Consider the following 27,980-nt stretch of genomic DNA (forward strand, 5'->3'; position numbering starts at 1 on the left):
ATGATGGAATCAGAAGAAGAACAACGGCGCTAGAAGACAACCTTTTACTTGGAATGACCTAAAATGTAACTTCATGTCCACTTGAATGGATCCATTAGTTCCAAAGCCATGAAGAAATTAAGAGCCAAGAAGCCAGGTCTTAAAACCCATGATGAGATGACTATGATTAACAAGAGAAAGAAAAGAACTTTTGAAGAATGCTTCCAGATGTTTCAAATTATTCATCAGTTTACTACTAGCCCTGAAGATATTTTCATGGCTACAAAAGATGTTATTAAAGAATTCACAGATGATGGTGTCAAGTGCCTGAAACTAAGGAGCATACCCAGAAGAGAAAATGCTATAAGGAATGACTAAAAAGACTTATGTGGAATCTGTACTTGAGAGTATAAAACAGTCTGAAAAAGAAAATGCAGACACTGACGTTAGGTATTTGATAGCAATCAACAGAAGAGGTGGCCCTTCAGTAGCTAAGGAGACTGTTAAACTTGCTGAAGAGTTCTTCCTTTCTACTGAGGATGCAGTTCTTGGACTAGACCTTGCTGGAGACCCTACCATAGGACAAGACTTCTTAGAACCTCTTTGAGAAGCTGAGAAAGCAAATCTGAAGTTGCCATTACATCTTATAGAGATTCCAGAGCAAAAAAATTAAATAAATAAAATTAAATAAAATAAAGAAACCTAAGTACCCCTGGATCTGCATCCTGATAGAATCGGGCATGAGACATTTCTCAGATCCCCTGAGGGAGGATCCCTGGATCTGGTGGACTTTGTGAGACACCATCAGATACCATTGGGTAAGACTTCAGGTCCTGCAGACAACCCTCTGTTCCTTCCTCCCCCACCCCCAAGGTTAAAATCCATATGGAGAAAAGTACTGTTCTAAAAATATATATATCATTTAGAAAAAAATGTTCTAAAGTTGGATTGGGGGGCAATGTGGTCATTAAGACTCCTGTCTGGACGTTTGGACTATGTGAACCCAGGAAAGTTATTCTCTCTGAGCCCCAATTTTCTCAGCTATACCACTGAGATGACAAAAATTAGACTGTTGGGAAATCAAAATGAAGTAGTACATTAGGAACTCAGCTGAGTGCTCTGTTCTTTGTAAGTATTCAAATGTTTGTCAGAGCCACTGCTGCTGCTACTGCTGCTACTTGTCTTCCAGTATTATGATTAGGCAAAGTTGGGAGAGTAAGGCATTTTATGCAGAAGTGCACTTCTGAGGAGAAGTACAGAGATACGGAGAAACATCCTGCCCTAGGGTATAAAGACAATTCATGGCATTGGCAAAAAAGGCTATAGATATTTCATGCTAAGAGAGAGATTCCTCTGAACCAAGGTATAAAATGCTCAGAAAATGAGAGAGCTGGTGAAACCATGCTCCATTCCTGTTTTTAAGAGCTAAATGTCAAAATGAAGAGTCCAGTGGATGTGCCTGAATCCAATGTATGTGTCTTTTCCACTAAACAGACAGGCGAAGCTCTGTACGGTGGCTGCCATTTTGTTCCCAGGAAATGATTCCCTGGGAATGTGGGCTGCTGTCTCTTATTCTTTCTGGTGAAGAGTGGTGTGTCATTAGACACCTTTTTGTCTAGAAGCATGATACCCGTTTGGGCTCTATGTCTAGCCATCTAGTCTTTTCCTAAGGTTGCCCAAGTAGAAATGTGAAAAGATGTGATTTGGTCCTTGTGGCTGGGATTAGGGAGAGCAGGTGTGCTGGTATAGGTGATCCCTTAATTGGTCTCTTGCCATTGATCTTCATTGAAATACCTACTTTCAGTCCATAAGACCTTATAGAAGTAGCCAACTAAAGTATACTCCAGAGTAGTTCATTCATCTCATCTCATACTACAGTAGGTCTCCATGGCCCATTAAAACTGCTTATCCTTCTCTTTACATCTATTATTTGAGTTTACCCTCCCCCTCCTGTCTTCTTCCCCTTAAGTCCTTGTGATGCTCCTACCACCCTAAATGGCTGGCAGCACTACCTACCTACCACTCTCTTCCCCCACCCCAAAAACCCTCACATGCACCCCATGTTTTTGGCCACTGTGATTTTTTTTTCAAAGTGATCCTTCAGTTTGAATGCCCACATCCTATTATGATTATCAAAAGAGTCTGGGCTTATGTGCAGGTTGGATGTAGTAATAACTGGGGGATAACATAGGATTATTTGATTTCTTGTGTACTGGTTTTTTCCCCAGAGACGACCTGTTTGGTTTGAAATTTGCCTTAATTGTGTCACTTCGGCAAGAGCAGAAGGGGATGGACTAGAATCTGCGAGGCTAGGATGCAGGGTTTGCTAGATGGAATCAAGAGTACAAACTTTCTAGTTAAGCATATTACAACCTGTGGGGGTAGTTTGCATTTTAACCTATGTACGTCCTCATTTAACCAGCTTTCAGACTTTAAGCAACCTTGAAATTTTGGAAAACTTCTGGTATACAAATGCAGATGAAAGAATTACCATTATTCTTACACCCTGCAGGGAAATGCATGTTGATTGTAAAACTGTATAAATGTCAGGTGAGTGATTTAACAGGCTTGGTTATTGAGCTTGTTAACAACAGATGTCAGATAAGAAAAACAGCAGGTGAGGGTAGATTGGAGGAGCAGGCACTGGCTGCTGACGGAGGAGTGACAGCTGACACGACGGGAAGGTCCAGTAGAGACTACAGTCTCACCAAGTATGAAGCTGTCTGGGAACCAAAACAAACAAAAACAAATAAAACACCCTACGACCTTAGGAGACCTTACAGGAGTTATCACATACACCAGTGGTCACAATTATTAATCAACAACCAGTTACCATATGTCTACTATGTACCGGGTTCCATTCCAGGAAATTCAGAATACAAAAAATTATAAAAAACAGAACCTTGCTCTGAAAATATTTACCATCTGCAACACTACCACATTGGCCAAGCTGAAGCTGTGTATATTAAGCTCTTTTTACAAATGTGGGGACATGCATAGAACCTATTAGGAGGTTTTTCTCTTGAAAATACGTAAAATTATTTAGCTACTTACAAGATAAATTTGTTTACTGCTTTCTCAAAGATGCCATTTCCTGACAATGCTAATAATGGAGGAATTTCAGAATAATGACCTCATAAAGTTCACGCAGCTGTCTCTCTGTGCAGACTTAGATATCACACAGCCATGACCTCACTCAGGCCAGGGGCAGGTTTTAATAGCTTGGTAGGACTATGGTCAGAAATCCGGTTTGGGATAAACTGTTTTCTCTCTTTACTGTTAACTTATTTAATGAAAGGAAATATCTCATTAAAGATGCATATTTTCCCCAAGATTCCATGGGGATGGGGCCGTGGTACCTATAGGTCATTAGACAAAATGAGAATGGAGTCTTGAGATAGATCAGGAACCCCCAAACTCATCCTTGTACTTCAGTCATTGGAATGCTTTGGTTATCATATTCCATCATGCCAGTCATTTAGCGTTGAGGAGTCTTCTAAATAGTGATTTAGGGCATTTTCCCTGGGGAAAGAGCTCCTCTCTAAAGGAACTTCAAGAAGTCCAAGAAGGTGGGCTCTGTGTCTGCTGAGAGACAGGAGAGGTAATCAGGCAGTGGCGTAGCTCGTGGTACTGGGGAGTAAGACGATTTGCTGCCCACATCCTATGGAAGGTATGGGTGAGAGTGAGCATAATGGGACACTTATGATAGCAGCAGGCAGAACCAGGACCAGTCATTTATTTGAAATGGAGAAAGGAATGTGTATTTTCATCCCACTGTCCACCAAACTTTTTTTAGGAAAAAAATGAGAGTAGGAGGAAATTAAGAGTAGGAAAATGTTATACAACTGCTTGGTCTTTTGAGCATCTTAAAATCTTTGGCAGGTCAGGAAAAACATGGTGAGAATGCTCAATGGAGAGTCAAGAAACCAGGAAAAAAATGGTGAGAATGCAGAATTTGGAGTCAGGAAACATAAGTTCAAGTGTAGTTTCTGTGGCTGACACCCTTACTGTGCGATTGAGGACAACATTCCCCCACCCCAGAGCATCCACTCCTTGCCTGTCATATAAGGGAGTTAGATAAAGCCTCTATAGGTCCTTCCATTCCTGGCATTCTAGGGTTTAGTAATAAGCTAAAACAAGGATCTTGTTTTTTAATGTATTATAAGACACAAGGAAATGTATACAGTGAAGTGACCTATAAATTCTGCTGCACTTTAAATGTGAATTCGATGCAAATACAGAATGAAAAATCAGGGTGAAAATCATTACCCGCTGTAGGTTAGGAAGTATAATGTGGTTCTTTTGCAGTGGGAAGAATGAATCTTGCACAAGCTGAAATAAGCACTGAAAAATGTTGGAATAACTAGACACTATGGTAGTCTGGGCTTTCTTCCCCTTTGGTGAGACTTTTCTATTTTTGCACCCATGCTTAGATGGGGGACAAATATCCTGGAGATTCTACATGGGACAACGGTGCAAGCACGTAGAGGAATGTCAGGGCACCTGAGCAGAGTCATAAGTAATGACATCATATATAGGTTTATATGATCCAGAGGACCTGAGGGTATACAGTCTCTGGTCAACCTGAGGTAGTATCTACCTGTCCTGAGAGATAGGAAAATTTATCCAATTGTTACACTTGAACTTGAGCTGAGAAGACAGCCTGGGAGATGGGAATTCATGATTACTGGGTGCCACAACATGTGTTAGCACCTGACATATTCTCTTTCATTTAATCCTTAGACTAAAAGCACCCTATCAGAAAACAGTTTTTAAACATTATTGGATTTTCTGATTCCTATTTGTAAAATGGTGAAATGAAATCTTGGCGAGGTTAAGTAGGTCTTAACAGCCAGTAAACAGCATAAGCTGAGATGGAAAGGTTCCCTGATTCCAAAGCCTGTCCTCTTCCACAATACCTCATTGCCTCTGGAAGTCCTAGTTTCCACTCTAGTTCTGCCTTTATTTGACTGTGGTACCTGAAAAATAATCACTCAGGTTCTTGAATCTCAGTTTGCTCATCTGTTTAAAATCACATAAACAACCAGCCAACCAACCAAAACAGTGACTATGTGGCCTCTGTTCTTTCTCTGTGGTTTGCGGATGGATATGACAGGGCTACAGTTAATTCACTGGGAACGGTGCCTCTCAGTCATGAAACATGGTGGCCCTCAACTTTAAGAGGGCTTTGTACAACCTGAAACTATATGTAAACTGTATCATATATTTATACATCTGTATTGTTTTAGAAAAGAGTCCAAAGCCTTCCTGAGGTTCTCCATGGAATCTGTATCTCCAAATGCCCAAGACACTTCTGATTAGTACATCTCCTTGTGGTATCTTCGAGCTCAAAACGTTTGTAACAAACCAAAATAAATTAGGGTTTGGTACACGAAGGGAGTTCAAAGGCAGAACTTACACTTGCACCATAGACTATGCAGTGTCACAGAAACAGACCTGGCAAAGAGTCGAGGATTCGGGATCCTGGTTTACTCTGCCTTGTCATTCAAAGAGATGCTAATTCCTGCCTATCCCTCTGCTTGTAAACAGTTATTATAAAACCAAATGTGATAACATGGATGAGAGCACTCTGGAAAAACATAAAGTATCCTGCAAAAGTAGGATATTAACTGTGAGATATTAAAGTATCAAGTCGTTTCATGAGTTGTCAACTAAGAGGGAGAATTGCAAACTCCATCAGCAAAATTTAGAACCTCTGCTTTTTCATCCTTCGGCAAGGTCCTACAGCTGATACTTGTGTGTAAATTTCCTTGACATTAATGAGAATCAGTTGCAAATACAGCTTGCAGGATTCAGATGGAGATCATCACCAATCCGGAAGCTGATATACAGAACTTAAGGTTTCTTCTCTAGGCAAGATATTCTTTATTTATCTCCTTTATTCCATTAGTCAGTGATCCTTAAAGAATGGTCCAGAACCAGCAGCATGAGCATTATTCATGAACATATTAGAAATGCAAATTTTCAAGCCCCACCCCAGACCTATTGAATGAGAAATTCTGGGGGTGGGCAGTGCAGTCTGCATTTTAATAAGCTCTCCAGGGAATTCTGATACACTACATGCTCAAGTTTGAGAACCACTGCCGTTAAGTGATTATCCCAGGACAGACCTCCTGGGCTCATATGTTCGTTATGGGTACTCGAAAGAGAATGACAGGGTTCCAGTAACCTGGAAGAGTACCTAGTATAGTTCCCTAAAGGACAAGTATAGGCAAGGTTGGGCTGGGGGACACCAGGGTTAGCAAACATGATAGGTGTAGCCCGAAACATCTCAAATAGACCTCTTGTGTATATGGCCCCGTGTTAGGTTTTACAGAGCTGAGAAAGAAGAATATGGCCCTGTTTCAAGGAGTGCAACTCCTGGAAGATTCGGAAAGTATAGATACCCCTGGTACCCTTGCAGCCAAAGAGTGACAGCAGTCCAAAATTAAACCACACATGCCTAAAAGTTAGCTCTGTGGTAAGCTTTCTTCTCTGAGCCTCGAAGTTATAGAACACAACAATAAATATGAAAACAACTAATGCTTATAAAGCATTTATCATAGCCCTAGCCCTGTTTTAAGTGATTTTTATGTGGTGTTTTTATTTTTAGTGGTGTTACCTGTTTTCAGCTGTTTACCGTACCAGGTAAACAGGCTCTGAAAATACAACTGTGAGAGGCTCTGAAAATGCTAGGCTCTGAAAATACAACTGTGAGAGTCTAACTGCCCTCAGGGAGCTCACACACCAATGGGGAAAATCAGAAGAAATGAGCCCATGACTGTTCCAGCGAGATGGAGGATGAAGTGCAAGTTCAGGGTGTCTTCAGAGGCCTAGGTGAGGCAGCTACACTCAGTCTTATGCAAACAGAGGTTTCTCAGAGGAGGAAATGCCTAAATGTAGGCTTCCAAAGGATGAGAGGGATTGGTCATTTTAGGAGAAAATTGAGATTTAGGGCACTTGGACAACTGTACTCCAGGTCACATAACCTGTGAGTAAGTGGTGTGCTGGGATTTGAATTCAGGTCAGTCCATTTCCAAAGCCCTTGCTTCTAACCATTAAGGTTAGGCTGGAAGACAGGTTTTATCAAGCCTGTCAATCCTGACAAATTGGTACGGGCTTCCAGGAATGCTGATGATGAGGACTCTGAGGGCTCAACTGGAAAGAATGCCATGATCAATTAGTGATGTCTGCCTTGGGTACAGAAGAGGGGAGTGTAGGTGTCATGCATTTGCTGACCCTGCACTGCAGAATACTGCCTCTAGGACTCAGCACAAAGAGGGACAGACCTGCAGAGCTATTTCTAATTCATGGAAGACTGTCTCTGACCTCAAGGAACTTATAGCTCTATGGCTATCAGTGGGGGCCTATTATATATTACCAGGAGGTAGTCAGTGACAGCTCAGGATGTTATGAGCTGATGGAGCATTCAGGGAGAAAGGGAATAAAGTTTTCTTTATTTTTTTTAATTAAATTTTTTTTTTTAATTTTTTGGCCACACTGTGCAGTATGCGGGATCTTAGTTCCCCAACCAGGGATTGACCCTGCACCGCCTGCAGTGAACGCACAGAGTCTTAACCACTGGACCGCCAGGGAAGTCCCTAAAGTTTTCTTTAAAAAGTGAACATGCTGATTAAGTGTAACTGTGAAAAACAAACAACGATAAAGAACAATCTTATGAATCTACTAAACTTCACAATTTGTAGGCCAATTCACTTTTCAATTTTTACTTCTGTTATTTCCATCAACATGGAAGATGTTAATATGATAGAAAATGGTACTGTTCACAAGTAATGTGTCAAGTTGGTTCTATCATGCCCGGGGGAAACTTAAATTTACAAATGCCACCCAAAAAGTATGCATTCAACATACCTAATGGCTCATCTGTGGAGTAGTTTGGGATTGAGGGAGGCGGCTCTTTAAGGCAAAGATGGTAATAAGTCAGTGCCAGTTTTCTTCACACATGGTTTATGGTATTAGGAGGGTGGTAGGTGAGCTCTTTGAAGGGTAATCAAACATTATTTTCACAGTATATTTGTTAAACCACTGTATGCATTGAAACGACAACAACAGCAACACAACAAGAACAATTGGTCCTAATAATCAGAAGGAATCTGATGGGTACCATCAAGTCAGCCCATAGTGGGAAATGATCGCTGGATGAATTTCCTTTGCAAAAAGTCTTTTTCAATTCTCCCTGTATTAGCTTCACATTGAACTTTTATAAACACTTTTTATCCTTGACATTAACCATTTTTTAAGTGGCTCATGCATTGGACATAGAGATCAAAAGGAGAAGATGACCTCCCCCAAGGTCCCAAGGTCAGAGCTGTCTACCCTCTGGACACTTCTCCCCAGGAAGCCTGTGTTGTGAACACTCATCTCTCATTAACCATGACTTGGCAAACCAACATGCCACCTCATTTTCAGAGGCTCACTTGGTGGTTATGGGCAGCCTTGCGTTTCATCATCTGAACCAGTGGGGTGTAAACCTCAGCAGTCCCCCACCCCAGGGCTATGCCTGCTTATAGAGCTCCCCTAAACCTCCACCCACAGCCATCAGAAACCAGCTTCTCACTGGTCCTCCTCCCCACCTCCCCCAGCATGTACATCAGAGACGATGGGGGAGCTTATCACTTATCCCCGGAAGACTTACTTACCTCATCTTACTTTGGAAGACAAGATTTGACAGTACCAGGAATCAAAACACTTTCCTGCTGACCAGGGCAGAATTCTCTCTGATTCATTTTACATTTTAAACATTATCTGAAACCTCAACAAGGGGAAAAAAACATGACAGTAGTCTGTGGAGAAGAGGCTCTGGGGCGCAGGCTGAGAAGCACTTTAACTTTCTCATCCCTACCAGGTTAGATAATCACCTGGAGAACTGTAAGAAATGACCTCGATGTACAGGGACTGTGTATCTTTGTATCTTAGCATCGTCTATGTACAAATCCCAACACAAAGAAGGTGCCCTGGAGGCCAAGGTGTAGGACCTCCAGTTAAGATTACATGTTCTGAAATAGGAAGAGAACCATTTAAAGCTTAACGTTAAGTACACTGAACTCTGAAGGTTCTCCTTTGCAGGGCTCCTGATAACATTCGTGCAGCAGAGAAATACCTAGTCAGTTCAGAGAAACTGCCTTATTGCCTGTGCAGTTTATTCACATCCTTCACCCCCAGTAGGCTTCTGAATCCATACCCCTAATACATCCCTCCTCTTTGAGCAGTTCTGCCCCCGAAGCTTAGCTGTGTGCTGTCACTTGTCCATCCCTCTCTAATTCAAGTACATGGCTATTTTCTCCTCCATTCCATGGAGAGAGACACAGCCCAGTGCTTTGGGTGGAGCCCAGGGCTGCGGGCAGTAACAAACTCTGGTTTCTATACCTACTTCTGCCACTAATATGTTATGTGACTTAGGACAAGTATCCTTCCCCTCTCAGCAACCCAGTTATCTGGCATTAGTGCAGGATTGGCTAATCTCTAAGGAGCCTTTCCAGCCCTAACATTCTAGGTCTTCAAGGGAACTGGAATTCTAGGTTTGACTGAATTCAGTGTAACCAGCATTTGCCCACTTCTTCCTCTTTGGCATCAAGCATCACACCAGGGGCTACAGGGGACGTACTTATATGGGAGCTCTCTCTCTCTGAACCACAGCGCTCACAGGCGAGGGGAGAGTAGGATGAGAAAAACAAGCTTACAGTTCTCTCCAGTGCACAGCAGAACATACTGTGTGCTATGAGCAAAGTACAAATGATTGCAGGGTCTAAAAGAGGCAGAAATTGCATCTATCTACGAAAAGTCAGAATCACACTTCACGGCATTTCAGATGAGCCTTGGCAGGGAGGGAATTCAGACAGGACACGGCTTAGTTTCTATAGCAACATATACTGAGCAGGTCTTTTGTGCCAGGCACTGCTAAGCACTCTGCACATAATAACCAATTTATTGCTGTCAGTCTTTTGAGACTGAGACTAGGATTATTCCCATTCCGCATATGAAGAAACTAAGGCAGAGATTACCAGAGTAACAGACCACCAAGAAAGTGCCAAGTGCCAGGATTCAAACCCAGGTAGGGGACCTGGTGCCCAAGTCCAGTATCAGTCTGGTGGCTCTACTGACCCTGACATATGGAAAGCCACTGACCCTGGAGACTGGAGAATGACGGAGATCTGACTGCAGAGACGAGTTTTATGGCCCTGGGCAAGTCCTTTCACGCCTCTGATCTCCAGTTTCTTATCTGTGAAATAGCAGTGCTAAGTCCTGGCCTCAATGGCCTCATATGATGATTCAGCAAAATGGTGGATATAAAAAGACTGTTTAAATGATACAAAGTCCTATACACTCTTAAATAATAGAAGAAAGCAGAAGGAGCAGTGTGAAGAAAAGTCTGGAGGTGGTAAAGGGCAAGGTATATTTAGGCACATGTTTACAGTAGAGTGTATGTCCAGTGGGTTCCACGAGCAAGTGCTGCCTGATGGGTCGGGGCTGAGGTCTCCTCCCCAGAGGTGCAGCTTGGGTGGTTTACACCCAATGCCTCACTTCTTCTCATCTCTACCGGCTATGCTAGGCCTTGACTGTGCTCCCTTAATGTGGAAGAAGACAAATCTAGCCAATTTTCCTTATGTTTTGTACTCCTGAAGCTCCGCCCAGAATGCCAGTGCAATTCTCATCAGCATTTGAGTTCAATCACAGCATTTGAACGCAAGGACTAGTCCCTTAACCCTCGGGACTAATATATACATTAGCACATTAGTTTCAGCAGAATTAGCTTTTGTAGGAGTGATGCTAAGGGACAGTTAGAATGGACTGGAAGCTCATCTGCATAAAGAAATAGATTCATCTCAGGAATGTCTGTGTAGCAAGATGTGTTACTGTCATCTTCTCAATACTGGGCAAAACAGCATCTTCAGATGGTGCCCAGGTTATCATAGGAGCTGGTGGGAATGCTGAAGGGGTACACAATGGCTAAATCTAAGAAAAGGGCAGTAGTTCAAGGGATACTCAGTGGGAAATACACTGGACTGGCGTCAGAAGGCTTGAGTTTGAGCCCCAGTATGACTGTTTTATGGCTGATTGACCCTGGAAATGTCATTTCTCCTCTCTGAGCTTCTGTTTTCTGTAAAATGGCACCATTGATAAAGATGCTCTTTAAAGCACCTTCGATTCTGAAAGCCTAAAAACATGCAAGTTATTTTTAAGCAGAAACTTAACTACAGCTATTCTTAGGCTCCCAACTAGACGCTACACGTGAGTAGGAGATTTTGCATCTCCTACTAACGGCAGAGGTCAAATTTTCAGCTGCATGTTGCTCTTATCTCTCTTAGCGACCAGATGATGCTGTTTACAAAACACCAACAACAATGCGACAATAGCAACTGTAGCAACAGACACAGTGGTAGCCAGGAACTGTGCTAGGAACACAATTTCAATGCATTTAACTCTCAGAGCAGCCCCATTGGGTGGGCATTGTTATTCTTTCTATAATACAGATGAGGAAGCAAAGGTTTCAGAGGTACTAATTAACTTGCCCAAGAGATGGGAGTGGAGAACTGAATCCAGTCTGTCCATCGTCAAACCCTGTGCTCTTAGCCATCTAGATGTCCAGCCAGGAGTGAATATAAGTGCATGGACCTAAGTGTCCCAGGTGGCCCTTGAAGCCGCCCTCCTTTGAAAAATGATCTCTAAAGATTTTTTCACAGGGATCGGAGCCTTTCTTCCTCAGGAAGAAGGAAATCACTAACTCCAGAGTAAGAGAACAGAACAAGCAATCCCTTCCCTAAAGTGAACTCTGATGATACTTACGTGGACAGGTCTCCACTGGAGGAGAGAGGGCCAGAGGAACAAGAGTGGCATGAGGAAAAGCAATCGCCCACCTTCTCAGTGATCTGAGAGATACTCCACACAGGAGTCCCCGACCTCTGCCTGGCATTGCTCAGTGACCCTAACCAAGGGCACAAGGAAAAGTACACGAGAGCTGGGGAGGGGTCACGGTCGACAGATTAGACAGAATGAAGAAACCAGCTGCGTGGACCAGCCTCACTTAGAAAGCATCAGTTTCCAAAGCTCTATTAAGTGCCGGGCACACAGAAATGTTCCTAAGACACAGCTCCTGTGCTCATTGTATAAGACAGGAGACAAAGGCCAGAAACTATCAAACTCTTAGAGGAAAACATAGGCAGAACACTCTATGACATAAATCACAGCAAGATCCTTTTTGACCCACCTCCTAGAGTAATGGAAATAAAAACAAATGGGACCTAATGAAACTTCAAAGCTTTTGCACAGCAAGGAAACCATAAACAAGACCAAAAGGCAACCCTCAGAATGGGAGAAAATATTTGCAAATGAAGCAACTGACAAAGGATTAATCTCCAAAATTTATAAGCAGCTCATACAGCTCAATAACAAAAAAACAAACAGCCCAATCCAAAAATGGGCAGAAGACCTAAATAGACATTTCTCCAAAGAAGATATACAGACTGCCAACAAACACATGAAAGAATGCTCAACATCATTAATCATTTGAGAAATGCAAATCAAAGCTACAATGAGATATCATCTCACACCAGTCAGAATGGCCATCATCAAAAAATCTAGAAAGAGGGCTTCCCTGGTGGCGCAGTGGTTGAGAGTCCGCCTGCCGATGCAGGGGACGCGGGTTTGTGCCCCAGTCCGGGAAGATCCCACATGCCGCGGAGCGGCTAGGCCCGTGAGCCATGGCCGCTGAGCCTGCGCGTCCGGAGCCTGTGCTCCGCAACAGGAGAGGCCACAACAGTGAGAGGCCTGCGTAAAGCAAAAAAAAAAAAAAAAAAATCTAGAAAGAATAAATGCTGGAGAGGGTGTGGAGAAAAGGGAACACTCTTGCACTGCTGGTGGGAATGTGAATTGGTACAGCCACTATGGAGAACAGTATGGAGGTTCCTTAAAAAACTACAAATAGAACTACCATATGACCCAGCAATCCCACTACTGGGCATATACCCTGAGAAAACCATAATTCAAAAAGTGTCATGTACCAAAATGTTCATTGCAGCTCTATTTACAATAGCCAGGAGATGGAAACAACCTAAGTGTCCATCATTGGATGAATGGATAAAGAAGATGTGGCACATATATACAATGGAATATTACTCAGCCATAAAAAGAAACGAAATTGAGCTATTTGTAATTAGGTGGATGGACCTAGAGTCTGTCATACAGAGTGAAGTAAGTCAGAAAGAGAAAGACAAATACCGTATGCTAACACATATATATGGAATTTAAGGGGAAAAAATGTCATGAAGAACCTAGGGGTAAGACGGGAATAAAGACACAGACCTACTAGAGAATGGACTTGAGGATATGGGGAGGGGGGAGGGTAAGCTGTGACAAAGCGAGAGAGAGGCATGGACATATATACACTACCAAACGTAAGGTAGATAGCTAGTGGGAAGCACCCGCATAGCACAGGGAGATCAGCTCGGTGCTTAGTGACCGCCTGGAGGGGTGGGATGGGGAGGGTGGGAGGGAGGGAGACGCAAGAGGGAAGAGATATGGGAACATATGTATATGTATAACTGATTCACTTTGTTATAAAGCAGAAACCAACACACCATTGTAAAGCAATTATACTCCAATAAAGATGTGAAAAAAAAAAAAGTCAGGAGACAAATCCAGGCTTGGCTAGCGATAATGCTAGACACTAAGTGCCATAATGAAAGTCTAAACAACTTGCTCTGGGTGTAGAGTGGAGGGAGGATCAGACACAATTAACTCCAACACGAAACAGAAAGTGCTAAGCGCGCTAATGGAAGTACAAGCTAAGGGCTCCGGGAGCTCAGAGAGGGATGGATTGATTGTGACTGGGGTTCTCCCAGAAGCAGTGGTGTTTAAGTGGGATCTTGAAGGAGTGAAATGAGTGGAAAAGGGCCACAATGAAATTCCCTTCATCACGGGGTAGTCAGTAAAAAGAGGAAGTCGGTATGTCTATGTTTGCTTTTCTGAAGACAGAATGGCTACAAGCACGGAGTTGAAGTTCAGAATGACCTGATTTTGACTTCCAGATCTGCCATGTCTGTGTGACCTTGAACCTTGGTATCTTCATCTGTAACAGGAGGTACTAGTATCTTTTTTGTGGGGAATAAAGAAATTAATTAAGACAAATGTTTAGTAGTGCAAGTGTTTAGCAAATACTCAATGAATGATAGCTTTTACTCTCGTTATGATTCCTAATGCACTGAACATTATCTAGCTCACCTGGGCAACATCTGAGGCTAACCAGCCACTGCTGGATATTCAGACAACTTCCAGAATTAACTAAATGCACCTACATATTCCTTTGCATTTGCCTTCACCCTGTTTGCATTTTCCCTCTCCCCAGACCCTTGCAGAGCCAGCACCTTTGCCTACTGCTGAATCAGTTTTGCTTTTTTGGTTTTGTGTTTTGGTGTTCTTGTCCATACAATGGACCAAATTATTGAGGTTTGTTTTCTCACTTCTTCTTCATGCAGTAAGGTTCTACATCGGACGGTACACACTTTGAGGTACATTCAGATCCAGCAGTGAATGCACAAAAGCCATTGTCAGCGTCAGCTTCTCAGACAAAGTCCTGTGTGGTCCACAGCCCAGCTTTGCTCCGTCTCCTGTTCATCACCCTGCTGTGAGAATCATCAGGGGATGTTGGAACCACAGGGAACTAGAGCCAAATCTTCTGTTTTACCAGTGAGGACCACAAGGGCCAGAGACAGGAAGACACTTGTCAAATTTCTGCAGAGAGGCAGACAGGGGTGGGTCTGTGCATTCGACCCCAAGTGTGGGAACTCACTTGCCTGTGCACCCTGGATGGCTTCCTCTGACCTCTGTGCCTTTGCTCTGTAGACCTGAGCTCTGATGGGGTCAAAGATGCCGTTCCTTCCTTCCCTTCACCTCCCTCACCCTCCCTCCTGGCTTTGGGTAAAGCTGGAAGGGGCAGCCCTCCTGAGGTCCGTGTTGTACCCCCAGTTTCTGCTCCCACAAGCATCCTCAGATGCCTCTTACACACGCCATGTACTGACATGGGGCCTTAGAAGCTCAGAGCCCAGTTGACAGGCAGAGAGGTGAGAAGATTGAAAACACTTTAAACTGCGTCGACATTAAAGAAGTGAGAAGAAGGCAGGTGGGAAACGCTTGTGATGACCGACATCATAGAGAGGTGATAAAAATGAGGAGACCTTACGGCTTGCCTTCTCCTGCTCCCCTGAGACCAAGGAGACAACTGATTTTAATTTCACGTGACAGGTCCCGCTGTTTGGTGGTGGTAACCAGGTTGAGGAGGATTCCAAAGCTGCACCTGGGCTCCACAGGCACGAAGGCTAGGGGTCACCATCTGCCCTGGTCTCCCTCTTGAGAAGGATTTGCCCTTTCCTCTGTATATACAGAACATGCTGTGCTTCTACTGTAGGATTTAGTTCATTTTCTCATGTCCCGTTTTTATCCACGGTTCAGGAGTCTGTCTTCCTCATCACATTAGAACATCCCTCTTAAAGGCAGGGGCCTTGATTTCTGTTTTCCCCATACTGTATCGCATAGGATGTACTGAGTCAATACATTAATTATTCAGTGAACGTTATGATTAGATACACTGCAAGGTACTTTAGCTTAACAGTAACACCTCACCTTGTGGGATCAGACATACACAGGTGTGAATTCTAGCTCTGCCTTTATCAGTTCTGTGACTTCCACCTACCTGTGCCTCAGTCCTTCTTTTATAAAATAATAATAATACTAGTAATAAAAGTGTGTACTCTCTCAGACTGTTACAGAAATTGAGAACTGTTAATTACTTTAAAATGTCTAGTCTAGTTCCTAGCATTAAAGGGCTCAGTATACATGAGCAGCTATTAGTAACATCAGAAATCACCATCATCATTTGTTGACACGGTTCTTATGCTGGTAACCGGAATCCCCAAATCCTCAATCAGTCCCTGTCTTTCCTCAGATATGAGAGGGAGAGAGGCAAAGGAATAAATGGAAGGGGGAAAAAAAGAAAGAAACCCAATGTTTCTTACTCCGCGGCTGTTGCACTGAGCCACACTGTGGGCTGAAGGGCCCACGAAAGCTTCGTTCCTGAGGCTCTCCCCTAACCTTGGCTCTGTGGATCCCAGCACCATGGAAACTAGAAAAGACCAACCCAAAGCAATGAGGGGGTGGGGGCAGAAGTTTTGCCCAATTTCTCAAATAAGGCAGGCCCAAACTCTCCACTCAGATCTTCAGGGTGGAAGAGGTCCGACCTACCCATGCTCAAAGCTGCCCCCGGGTTGCCTAGCACACCGAAGAAACAAATCCAGCAGCTCTGGCACTACAGCCCAAACTGGCCTCGCCACCTCCTTACCTGTTTTGGGGGGAGGCACTGAGGGAGGGGATTATCCTAAACCCCCCAAAAAACAGGGGGGTGGGGTAAGGTACTGGCATGACTGTAGTGGAGGGTGGTGTGCAGCTATGAGGGAGGTCACTAACATAATGCTCTAAAGTGTGTGTAGAGGGTATGGAGAAAAGCAGAAGCTGAAACACAGAAATGGTTACTGGATGTGGTTAGCGGTAACAGAATGTGGATCTGAAAGTGACCATGCTGGCATAGCCCATGCCAATCCTCTCACAGTTGAGGAAACAAAATTCTTCACCTAAGGAGTGAAACAGTCCCCCCACTTGTTTATTCATTTACTTGGCACTGATTGTGGCTCTGAATGCCAAGGACTGTGTTGTATACTGGGTAGGCAAGCTGAGAAAAAAGCCTAAAAGCGGGATAGATAATCAACAAGCCAACCATCCATCAGATGCAGCGAAGTCTCTCGTAACCAACTTCCATTCAACCATCTCTTTGGATTGACTTGCATTCTCCATCATCTCTGTAAACCCCACACCTTCTGGCAAGTAGCCTCTTCTCTGATCAGCCCATATATTTCGCTCACATCAACTCTGTTGGAGGTGGGCTAGGAATCCATTCCATTTGTTTCCAAACCTATTTATACTTCTGTGTTTTACTCATATTTTTGCAGTGCAAGCAGAAATTATGTAAACTGGTAAAATACAAATGCAAAAAAAAAAAGTTGTTTTACTTCTCTGGAAACTAAGTTAAATACTTTGAAAGGCTCAAAGATGAATTCCTAAAAACATGGTAATGCTAGGTGTAGGCAAGGCAACTATTAAAGGTCAGGTGCAAAACACAAAAAAATTCTGCACTTACATTTACGTCAAGTTCCCACTACAACAAAAGCTTGATAAATACATGTGCACTTAGGTGTTTTAAGCTAAAAGAAAACACCTGCGATGAATCATTTTTATGATTCTTTGTTTGAACCATATTTTTCAAATAGTTTAACCACAGTCCCCACTGCATCAGATAAAAGGGTTTTCACTGCAGTTGCGACTCGAGTAAAGTGCTGTGAAGGAAACAAACTGAATGTGGTGACAGAGCACAGAGGATGACCTACTTAGGGTGGTCCTTGAAAGATGGGAAGAAGCCAGCCAAGCAGAAGTGGGAGAGAAGAGTTCGAGGTAGAGGGCACAGCATGGGGAGTGGGGGAGCTTGGTGTGTTGGAGGAGCTGCAGCAGTGGATGGGGAGACGGAGAGGATGAATGAAACTGTCCAGATCAGCAGGCTTCAGACAAGGCAGACCTTTACAGGTCATGCAAGGGAGTATAAACATTACTGAAAGCATGATGAGGACCCTCTGGGAGCTCAAGGGGACGACGACAGGACCCCATTTCCACTTTTAAAAGAACACTGTGGCTGCTATCTGAAGAGTGGGGATGAAGGTGAGAAAAGGGAAGAGGGCAAGGTGGAAGCAGGGATAAAGGAAAGTGATAAAGGAAGCGATAACACGTAGTAAGTAGAGTCGTCCCTTGGTATCCGAGGAGGATTGGTTCCAAGACCCTCCTCGGATACCGAAATCCACGGATGCTCAAGACCCTTATGTAAAATGGCACAGTATTTGTATATAACCTATGCGCGTCCTCCCGTATACTTTAAATCATGTCTAGATTACTTAGAATACCTAATACAACGCAAATGGTGTGAAATAGTTATAAATACAATGTAAGTGCCATGTAAAGAGTTGTCAGCACGCAACAAATTCAAATTTTGCTTTTTGGAACTTTCTGGATTTTTTTCTCCAAATATTTTCAATCCACAGTTGGTTGGTCTATGGTTGTGGAATACAGGTACAGAGAGCTGACTCTGTGCGTGGTAAGGACTGACAGCACTAAGCCAGGAGGAGGGGTAGTGGGCTGTGGAAGTAAGTAGATACATTTGTGGCATCTTTAGAAGGACTTATATCCATGTTTTCTCTCGTCAGTCCATCAGCATGACCAAACTTACAGCTAATTTTTGAAAGGCATTTGTGATCTGATGGGTGAAAAAAACCCCAGAAGTCAAGCAAGTTGGTTTTCTTTCTCTAGTTTGATAGTTGTTGGCTGTGTTACTCAGAGCAAGCCTCTTAACCCTTGGGAGCTCATCTGGATAAAGTGAATAATAATATCCTGTCCATTCCATGTCATATTGAGTTGTGCAATTTGAATAAGATGATGGCTGACGGGTGTACACTTTATAGTGAATGTAGGTCTTGGGTAATCTCACAGAGAGTAAGGCAGGTATTATTGCCCTCATTTCCCAGGCGAGAAAACCAAAATGTATTCAACGAACAAGTTACTGAGCATCTACTATATCAAGACCAGGGCTAGGCTGTGCGACTTTAAAAATAAACCCAGCTCTGCCCTACAGAAGTTCACAGCCTGATGAAAAAGACAGTCATGAAACTGTGAAATTATAGACTATCAAGATAAGTATAATACTAAGAAAGAAAGCACAGAGGAGAAACTCAGAGGAGAAAGTAATTAATTTTTTCTGTAAGGGTTGGAAGGCTTCCCACTGGAGTCAACATGCGATTGGGGTCTTGAAGGATGTGTAGAAGTTTTTCAGGGGCTGAGAGGCATTGTGAGGAATGTGTGCAGAGGCAGAGAGACCTAGAAGGAGATGGTTTGCTGCACACAGCAGTGTGGTCGTAGTCTCCAGTGTTTGGTGGACTATTAAGGAATGAAGCTGGGGGTGGACTGGGGCCAGTGAGGCTCTCCCACATGGAGCTCTGCGGGTGCATTATGCCCAAGCAAAAAAAATAGTACAGGGCTTTCCTGGTGGTGCAGTGGTTGAGAGTCCACCTGCCGATGCAGGGGACACGGGTTCGTGCCCCGATCCGGGAAGATCCCACATGCCACGGAGCGGCTGGGCCCGTGAGCCATGGCCGCTGAGCCTGCGCGTCCGGAGCCTGTGCTCCGCAATGGGAGAGGCCACAGCAGTGAGAGGCCCGCGTACCACAAAAAAAAAAAAATAGTACAGTAGCTTCATGCTTATGCCTTCCTCAAATGCTCTCAGCAGTTCTGCACTGTATCTGTGCCTGTGCCTTTTACTCTCTCCTTCCTCACTTACTCTTTTCCCCAGAATTAGTTTGAATCTCAGCCTTTCCCCTCCCACACACACTCCTGGATCTCAATTGAGCAGGGACATACAAAAAGAACACCTCTGGACAGTAAGAAATGCTTCTATTCTCAGAATTCCTTGTAGAATTCAAGGAGCCTGGACTGTTTCTTAGCAGGAGCCATTCATCCCATGTTTTGAGAAAGCTTGAAAAGTGATTCAGATTTTGGTACAAAGGGAACTAAATACCGGGGAGTTGGCTGCGGGGGAGGTGTTTCTGCAGAGAAGGCAGTTGGGCTTTTGCTAAAGTGTCTTGGTTGGAAGTTTTCTAGGAGACCTGAGTTCCAGTCCCTGGGCTGGACAGCGTGCTTCCAGGCCTCAACTCTCCCATCCGGAAAATGATAAATAAGGAAACGTGTATTTTTAGAGGTGGAAGAGCGTTAGAGTTAATTGAATCTCACTCTTCCTTTTTTCACAAATGAGGAAATGAACTCCAAAGGGGAGAAATAACTTGGTTAAGGTCATATGGAGAACTGGCAGCTTGTTTAGTCATTCGCTCATCCATTCCATCCAAGCAAATGTCTTGGTGCCTCTCCTGTGTCAGGTACCTTGTTAGAGGCTAGGACTAGAGCAGGAGATTAAATAGTCATGATCTCTGCCATACTGGGGGAAATGAAATAATGACACCAACGAACAAAACATTAAAGGGGATAACGAAAGACAGATAAGCTATGATGGAAATAAACACGGTACTGCTATAGAGAATAAAAGGGCAAGAGTACAGAGAGAGCCTCTCTGAAGAAAGAACACTAAAGCGGAGGCCTGAAGAATAAGGAGTCAGCCACCTGAAGAGGGTTGGAAGAGCTTTCCAGGGGAGAACAGCATGTGCAAAAGCCCCAGGGCAAAAACGTTTGGACTGTCCTGAAAGGTAAAAGAAAGACCAGTGGGAAGCAGAGGCAGAAGGGGCATGGCCTGGGAGCAGATGTGGCATAGGAGAGGTAGGAAGGGCTTACAGTTTGCAGCCTTGAAATTCAAAGTGCCCTTATTAGTAAATTCTTGACTGACCTTCACATCCCTGTTAGGACGGAAAGACAAGTACAGGTTCATAATAAGACTCTACCAGTTGAGCATTTGTTTAAAATTCGCTATTCTCAGTGTGCTTTTCTGAGACCTGGATTAGAAGAGCAGGAAAAGGAAAAAAAAGGTTGAGCTTTTCTTCTGTATCCACCTCTCACTTGGTTAGGTTTCACCTCGAGAAATCAGCCAAGGGCAGGGGTCATGGGTGAGTTCAGATATCAGATGGGGTAGAGTTTGGTTTCTGGCGGTGTCGTATGGTTTTGAGAGCCGGAACCTCTTGTTTTTGTAGCTTTATTTCACCCTTCAGTTCTGTCCTTTCACCTCCCCAGTGAATACACCCTCGCTGGAAAAATGAATTTCACTTTTACAGGGCACCCTCAGGCAGTCATCTGCGGATTTCCATGCAACTCTGCCTTGACGGACAGGTGCTAATCAAGGTCACAGTGTGCAGTGTATTGTGGGCTCACCACTTGGCTTAGGAAAACCTATTTATATGCACGATTTTCATAGGACAAGAATAGCAAATGAGAAACAAAATATTTTTTCCCACTCACCCAGGGAACGGAATCAACATCGGCAAAGGATGAGTCTGGCTTCATTTCCTGAATCATTTACCTGGTGTTCCTGGCAGGGATAGTTCATACGTGAACCAGCAGAAGATGCTGTGTGATGCGGGGGTAGGTGGCACAGGCTGGTGACTAGGCCTGGGGCGGAGGAAGCTATGAGGCTGATCTCTCCCACAACCTTCTTCCCTTTGGCTAGCGTCCTTGCTTTTATCTATTCTGCTCTAGTTGGTTACTCTGCTAGTTCTCAAAGGCTGCACAGTGGCAGAGCTAAGTAGATGTATTCCCTACCTGGACTTTTCAGTGAACCCCACCTCCTACCCCCAAATGAGACTGAGTGAGCACGTACCCCAGCCCTGGTCGGCAGCCTTAACCTCTACCCCAGAACCCAACCCTAGAATGAGCCCTGACCTCAGCTTCAAATCCAGGTTCCAACTTTGTCCAGCCCCTCCCCCTAGCCCCAGACCGTGCCCCTGACCCAGCACTCCTGACTAAGCCCCTACATGTGCCTGGCCCTTGGCCTTAAAGGGTGCAGCCACAATGCCGTGCATCCCCGGGTACATATCCACTTTTTAAATAGCCTCTGAAAGCACCTGTCCTCTCAAAGCTCGGGTCCCCCTTGCCATCTCATCAGAGAAGCCTTTAGCCAGGCGGCAGTGTTACAGCCTCCTCTAGCCCAAAGCCAGCGAGCGCATAGGAGAGGAGCCTGGAACTCAGAACCGCACCACCTACTTGGTGTCTGACTGTCCTTGTGTCAACACTTCAGCTGGAGTCAGTCTGTGAGCTTCAAAACCAGCAGGGCTTTGAAGCAGCAAGCAGTAGCCTCAGTCATATCGGGATGTCAGTGATTGAGCTGGACTCTCTCATGGCTCCTTTCCCCTGCCCTCCCCGCAGTGTGAATAACCAGAGCCACTGCAGAAGAATCACAAGACACGGGAAGAAGGACATGGGTTCACACCTGTGTCCGTCATCCCCCAGCTATAGGATCCCCGGTTCCTCATCTGTATGTGGGCTCCAGCATCATCAGTCACGCCCTACCCATCTTACTGGGTATTCACAAGAGGAAATGGATGTGAGAGATTTAAAAATCATATAATACACTCTGAGCAATGATTACCTCTCTCAAAATTTCAGCATTTCATCTCTCCTGCCATCCAGTAGCGAATCGCATAGAGTAGGAGTTGGCCACAGGCCACATCCAGCACAACGCCTGTTTTTGTAAATAAAGTTTTACATGGCAGATAAAGTTTCACACGCATTTATTGACATATTGTCTTTGGCTGCTTTTGTGCTACAAAAACAGCATAGAGCACTTGCAGCAGAGACTTGCAGAGCCCTCAAAGCCTAAGACACTTACTACCTGTTCCTCCACAGAAAAACCTGCTGACACCTGGCACAGAGGGTCAGAGCAATGGCTCTCAAGTTGGAATTCCTGTGTTTGGACGCTGAATCTTCTACTTTGTGGCTGTGTAACCTTGGGCGAGTTACTTGGTCTCAGTTTTTTCTCCATAAAATGGGGATAACAACTGTCTCCCTACTCTATACTACTAAAATAGTAGTAAATGAGCAATTCACGGAAAGCACGTAGCGTAATCCTAGGCACACAGTAAGTGCTCAGTGTTGGCTGATATTATCATCAGGGGAATGAAAGCTCTGGTGTGTGATGACAGACTTTCAGGGGACAGAGTTAGCGTGGTTCAAGGCACAGGCCAGGGAGGAGGACAGACCTGGATTCATATGCCAGCTCTGCCGCTTATCGCACGAATGACTTGTGAGCGATTAATGGCCCTGAACTTCAGCTTCCTCATGCCTGAAATAGGAAAAACAAATATAGGATTGTTGTGAGGAGTAAATGGTAGTGCTTAGAACAGGCTCTGGCCTATGGTAAATACTCAGTAGGTGACGGAACTATAATAATAAATAAGATGAAGAGTAGTATTTTTCCCAAGTAAGCGCAGTCACCCAGAACAGATAGGTAGTGAGAGGTCTCCAGTATGCTGACGTCTCCAGGAGGCTCCACCTGTGGCTACTGACACCCTTGACATCAGGTTTTGCATATTCCAAGCACATGTAAATTCTGTAGACTTCAGAGTGGGGTTGGGCAGACAGCTGCCTCTTAGGAGGCTTTCCCCTAGGCTAATAGGCCCTCAAGATCCAGTACCTTTTAGCACTAACAATCTATGACCCTATGATGGTTCTTGGGTTAAGTGATACGTCAAGGAGGACAGCACACGTGTGTGTGTGTGTGTGTGTGTGTGTGTGTGTGTGATTACATGAACTATCTCTGAAAGATCCTCTTCCTGTAATACTACATGGTTGCATAGTTTTCTACGCAGGGTGAAAATGCCCTCGTTCTGAATCCTTTAGACATCCTAAGGATTGAATTATGGAATGGGATGTAAACCTTCTTGCCAGGGAGCACTGTCTAAGGAGACTGGGTGTTGTGCGTGGAGTACGTTAAGGTTGCCCGGGTTCTGGACGCCAGCCTAGGAGCACAGCTCTCATTCTCTACTGGCTTAAGATAACAGGGAGTGACAGAGTTCAGCGGGCTGAAGCAGGGGGAATTTGGACAAGGGGCAGGGGATAACGCATACCCCCCAAGCTCATGGTTGTGAGACAGTCAGCTAAATTTAGAAGACTGTGAAACAAGTAATATCACCAAGCATTTATGTCGATTCCCTGCCCAGCTCTATATAGGATACATCACATTGTACATACCAAGAAAAACCATAGCGTTGAAAGGCCTCTGCCTTCAAGGGAGCTTACACCTCAATTGTGGATGAAAGATATAAATACACAAAACGTCATGTAATAATATAAAGGAAGAATAATGAGTCCACCCAATGCAAGAAACGCCATGGAAGCAAGATTAGGTCAATTGTCAAGAATAGTATCAATGGATTAATATAGGTGAATGATCTGCATTCATTCATTCTTCACCCTCTCATTTACCAGGAATACTCTGTAGCCATTGTGTGATGCCCTCTAGGGATTGTAAAGAATAAAATAAGCTTTATGAAGGCGGAGGCATCGTCTATGTTATTCACCACTCTGTTCCACAGCGTCTAACCCATTAGGAGACAGGCAACAGCAACTGAATCAGAAGTAACTCCTTACCTAACTTTGGTGTTCAGATGCATGTGACATTTACAGAGCTCCTTTATGGCCTCAGACTTTCACTTATATTATAAAATACTAGAAAATACAAATTTAGTAGACATCTGTTGGTTTGATATGCCTGATATCCATCTTCTCTCTGTCCACAATGTATTCATTTTCCTTTGGCAAGATTACTTCCTTAGTAATCTTAGGAAGATAATTAGTTAGTTTCCCTGCCTTCCCTCGACCAATGGATGACTCCCAACCTGAAAAAGGCCAGTCTCGAGCTGTGGGGAGCAGTGATCACAAATGGCTGGGGCAACAGTGACACTCTGAAGATGCCGTCCATGAAATTCTCACATCTAGATTCCCCGAGCTCCTGCAATTTCTGTCTCTCGAAGGTCCAGTCTTTGAGCTGAGGGTCCCCCCTATCCTTTCTTCTTTTGTCTTCAGTTAGCATGCATTCATTTCTGTTCCCAGCCAAAGAACTCACACTAACAAAACATGAGGCCTTGATAAAAAATTGTAAGGGGGCATACATTTCTAAGGACATTGAAGAGAGGGATGGAGACCTTTAGATTACAGTTAGAAATGGGGAGGCATGAGAGGTTCACAGAAGAGGTGGCATGTGAGCTGAACTTCTAAAGAATGGAAAGAATGTGGAGAGGAAGACGGCAGAAGTCAGGAAGGCTGTGCGGGCTAGAACAAGAGCGTGGGCCAAGGCCCAGAACCTAAAGCAAGTCAAGAAGATCCAAGAACAGCAGCATCTACACTAGAACCTGATGAACTCGCTGGTCCATTTCTGCAGCCCCATTACACTTGAGTCAGAAGATGTTCCCTTTCCCATTTTCCATGCACTCATAACCACCTTCCCCTCTACTGCGTCTCCTCCACTGCCTTGAGCTACAGGATGTTAGAGCTGAAAGGTCTGGTAAGATCAGCTAGTACTGACCATCTCAGAGCAAGGTGATGTTCTAGGACTCTGCAGGTACCCAAGCCACACATGAAGTACCATACACCTTAGGGGAGCATTAAGTTTACTCAGAGACTTATATGATCTGTTTTTCTTCACCTTCATTTCTACTGCTTTTCTCCTTTGTCCTACACTATGTCTACCCTGGCTTTCTATTTCTCAAACTCCTCAGTCTTTTCCTGAACCTTATTAAGAGCCTTTGTACCTTCTGTTCCTTCTGCCTGAAACTGTTTCCCTGGCCCTTTGTCTGGCCAGCTTCTTTTTATGGTTCCTTTTCTCAGCTTAAACGTTAGTGCCACAGAGAGGGTCTCCCTCACCGTCTTATCTGAAGTAGCCCCTCCAGTCACTCTCACATCATCCCATGTTATTGTCTTCGTAACGCAGTATCCCAAATAATCTTGCTGATTTGTGTGTCATCCCTCTCCCCTCTCTAGATCCTAAGCTCCATGATGGTAGGTTTTCAGTGTTGTATCCCACTGGCACCACTGCTGTCTAACATACACCATGTGCACAGTAAACATTTGTTGGAAGGGTGGATGAGTAGATAGATAGAAGAAAGAGAAATTCCCTGTCTATAGAACTAGACATCTCCAATGAGTATAGCCGTTTTATTGGAGGTATTTAACACACACACACACACACACACACACACACACACACACACACGAGAAACAATGATTTAGTGTAAACTTCATTGTCCAGACGGGGAAAATGCAGCCCAGAGAGAAAAAGGGGCTTGTTCATGGTTCCAGATTTGCTTCTTTGCGTTTACTTTTCCAGAACCATGTCAGGCACCTGAAGAGTTTTCCAGCAGAACCTACAATCTCTCAGTCTGTTTGTCCTTCCACTGTCCCTGGTTTCATATGTCAGCCCACAAGGTGAGTCTAATTCCAGGACCACTGAGCCCAGCCTTGATCTAATTCTTAGCCTCATATACCGTGTCACATCTCAGTGGCTTTCAGTGCCTGGTAATTAACACTCATGTTTCATAATAAATGCACGAATCTGAGCAGGGGAGGATGCCTCCTCTTCCGCATCTCCCTCTGCTGCCCTGTCCCAGCTGGGCTCCAAGGCCAGGGTGAAGAGAAGCCCTATGAAGCTGAGATGAATCCAAAGCCAAAGGAAATGCAACATGGACACGAGACGCAGGGGCTTAACTTCTCTAGTCCTGCCAAGGCCCTTGGCAATCTGGTCGCCACCCACCCCCCCAACTCTGTGCCAAAGTCCCCACCCTAGTTGTACTGGCTTTTCTGGAGTTTCTCTAAGGTTCCTTCCTCTCTCTTACCTCATTGCCTTTGGATAAACTGGTCCCTCTACCTGGATATTGACACAGGTGCTTAGTACCGTGCGTGCCTGTAGTAAGTGGTCAGTAAACACTGGCTATACTGGTAGTTATGACCACTTATTCTGTGTTTAAACCCCTTATTACTCTCTCAAAATAACCTTTCTTTCCCTTAATTTAAAACTTACTGGACTTCCCCAGTGGTGCAGTGGTTAAGAATCCGCCAATGCAGGGAACACGGGTTTGAGCCCTGGTCCGGGAAGATCCCACATGACACGGAGCAACTAAGCCCGTGCGCCACAACTACTAAGCCTGCGCTCTAGAGCCCGTGAGCCACAACTACTGAGCCCACGTGCCACAACTACTGAAGTCTGTGCGCCTAGAGCCTGTGCTCCGCAACAAGAGAAGCCACCGCAATGAGAAGCCCGTGCACTACAACAAAGAGTAGCCCCCACTCGCCACAACTAGAGAAAGCCCGCGTGCAGCAACGAAGACCCAACACAACCAAAAATCAATCGATCAATCAATAAAACGTAGAACTCTTGTCTAAGCTGTGAGAAGGCAGAAGACACACCTGTCTTGTGTCATCCCTGCATCCTGGTTTTCTGGCAATATTAGTTTCTGGTGCTCAAAAAATATTTGTTGATTTAACAAATGAACAATAAGGTTTTATCTAGTAAATGACAGAGAAGCCCTGGACATGTCTCAGAACCCTAAATAATTGTTGTTTAGAGGAGATGGGGACAATTTATATCTATTATGGTAATTCACTACATGTCACTACCAGATCTTGGATGCAAGAGAGTGTAAGGGGACGGAGGGGCACTCTTATTGTCCTCTGAGCGACAGAAATAAAGCACATTTGATGTCACAAGGTTAGAGTCAGAGCAAGGATGTCATTCCCACCTGTAAGGATAGAATTATTGGAGAAGCAGGATGAGTGTCTAAAAGTCCCCCCACCTACACACACATACTTTCCATCTCTCTCCCCCAGAATGAAGCCATCCTGTCACCTCATTATCCACTATTTACCATGAGGCTGCCACATTTCCAGGGACTGCAGCCAGGAGCCAAGGAGGAATGTCGGTGTGAGAGGCCTTAAATGAAGTGACGATAAAAAAGAAGTTGCTAATACCAGGAGTTCCCTCCCTGGGAGAGAGCTGTCAGGGCGAGTGCCCAGGGCTGGGAGATTTATTGATATTAAGTGGATGGTGCCTTAACCAGGAGTGCTTATCAAAGAGGTCTGAGCAAAGCGATGATGGAATTGGACAGCCCGCACCCGTGCAGAGCGTGGGTTTTCCTGCCCTTGCCGGTGCCTGCCCTCCTGCCTCCCCAAGAGGGAATTCCTGGCCTCGTTTTTTACTTGCTCTGATTGTTGGACACATTCCGCTACAGAATCTCTTAGAGGCAGGGACCTCGGAATCTGACACTCTGGCAGGGTTCCCTGAATGTGCGACAGCTTTTCTCTCTGCCAGGTCTCTGCTGTCGCTCTCCCTTCTACCCGAAATACTCTTCGTGCGCAAGCAACTGCACCATACTCCCCTTGCTCCCTCTCCTGGCTGATGCCCAGTTCTCTTT

At 44.5% G+C, this 27,980-nt stretch overlaps 1 protein-coding gene and 1 pseudogene across 6 annotated transcripts in view; both read left to right on the top strand.

Moving 5' to 3' along the window:
* On the top strand, window positions 1-27,965 carry LOC115840739 (adenosine deaminase-like protein; annotated as a pseudogene).
* The window catches only part of GRIA1 (glutamate ionotropic receptor AMPA type subunit 1), a 322,415-nt gene that overhangs the window by 137,401 nt on the left and 157,034 nt on the right, over window positions 1-27,980 (top strand). The gene's annotated exons all lie outside the window — the stretch shown is intronic.

This window comes from Globicephala melas, chromosome 3, assembly GCF_963455315.2.
Source record: "Globicephala melas chromosome 3, mGloMel1.2, whole genome shotgun sequence".
Taxonomy (NCBI): Eukaryota; Metazoa; Chordata; class Mammalia; order Artiodactyla; family Delphinidae; genus Globicephala; species Globicephala melas.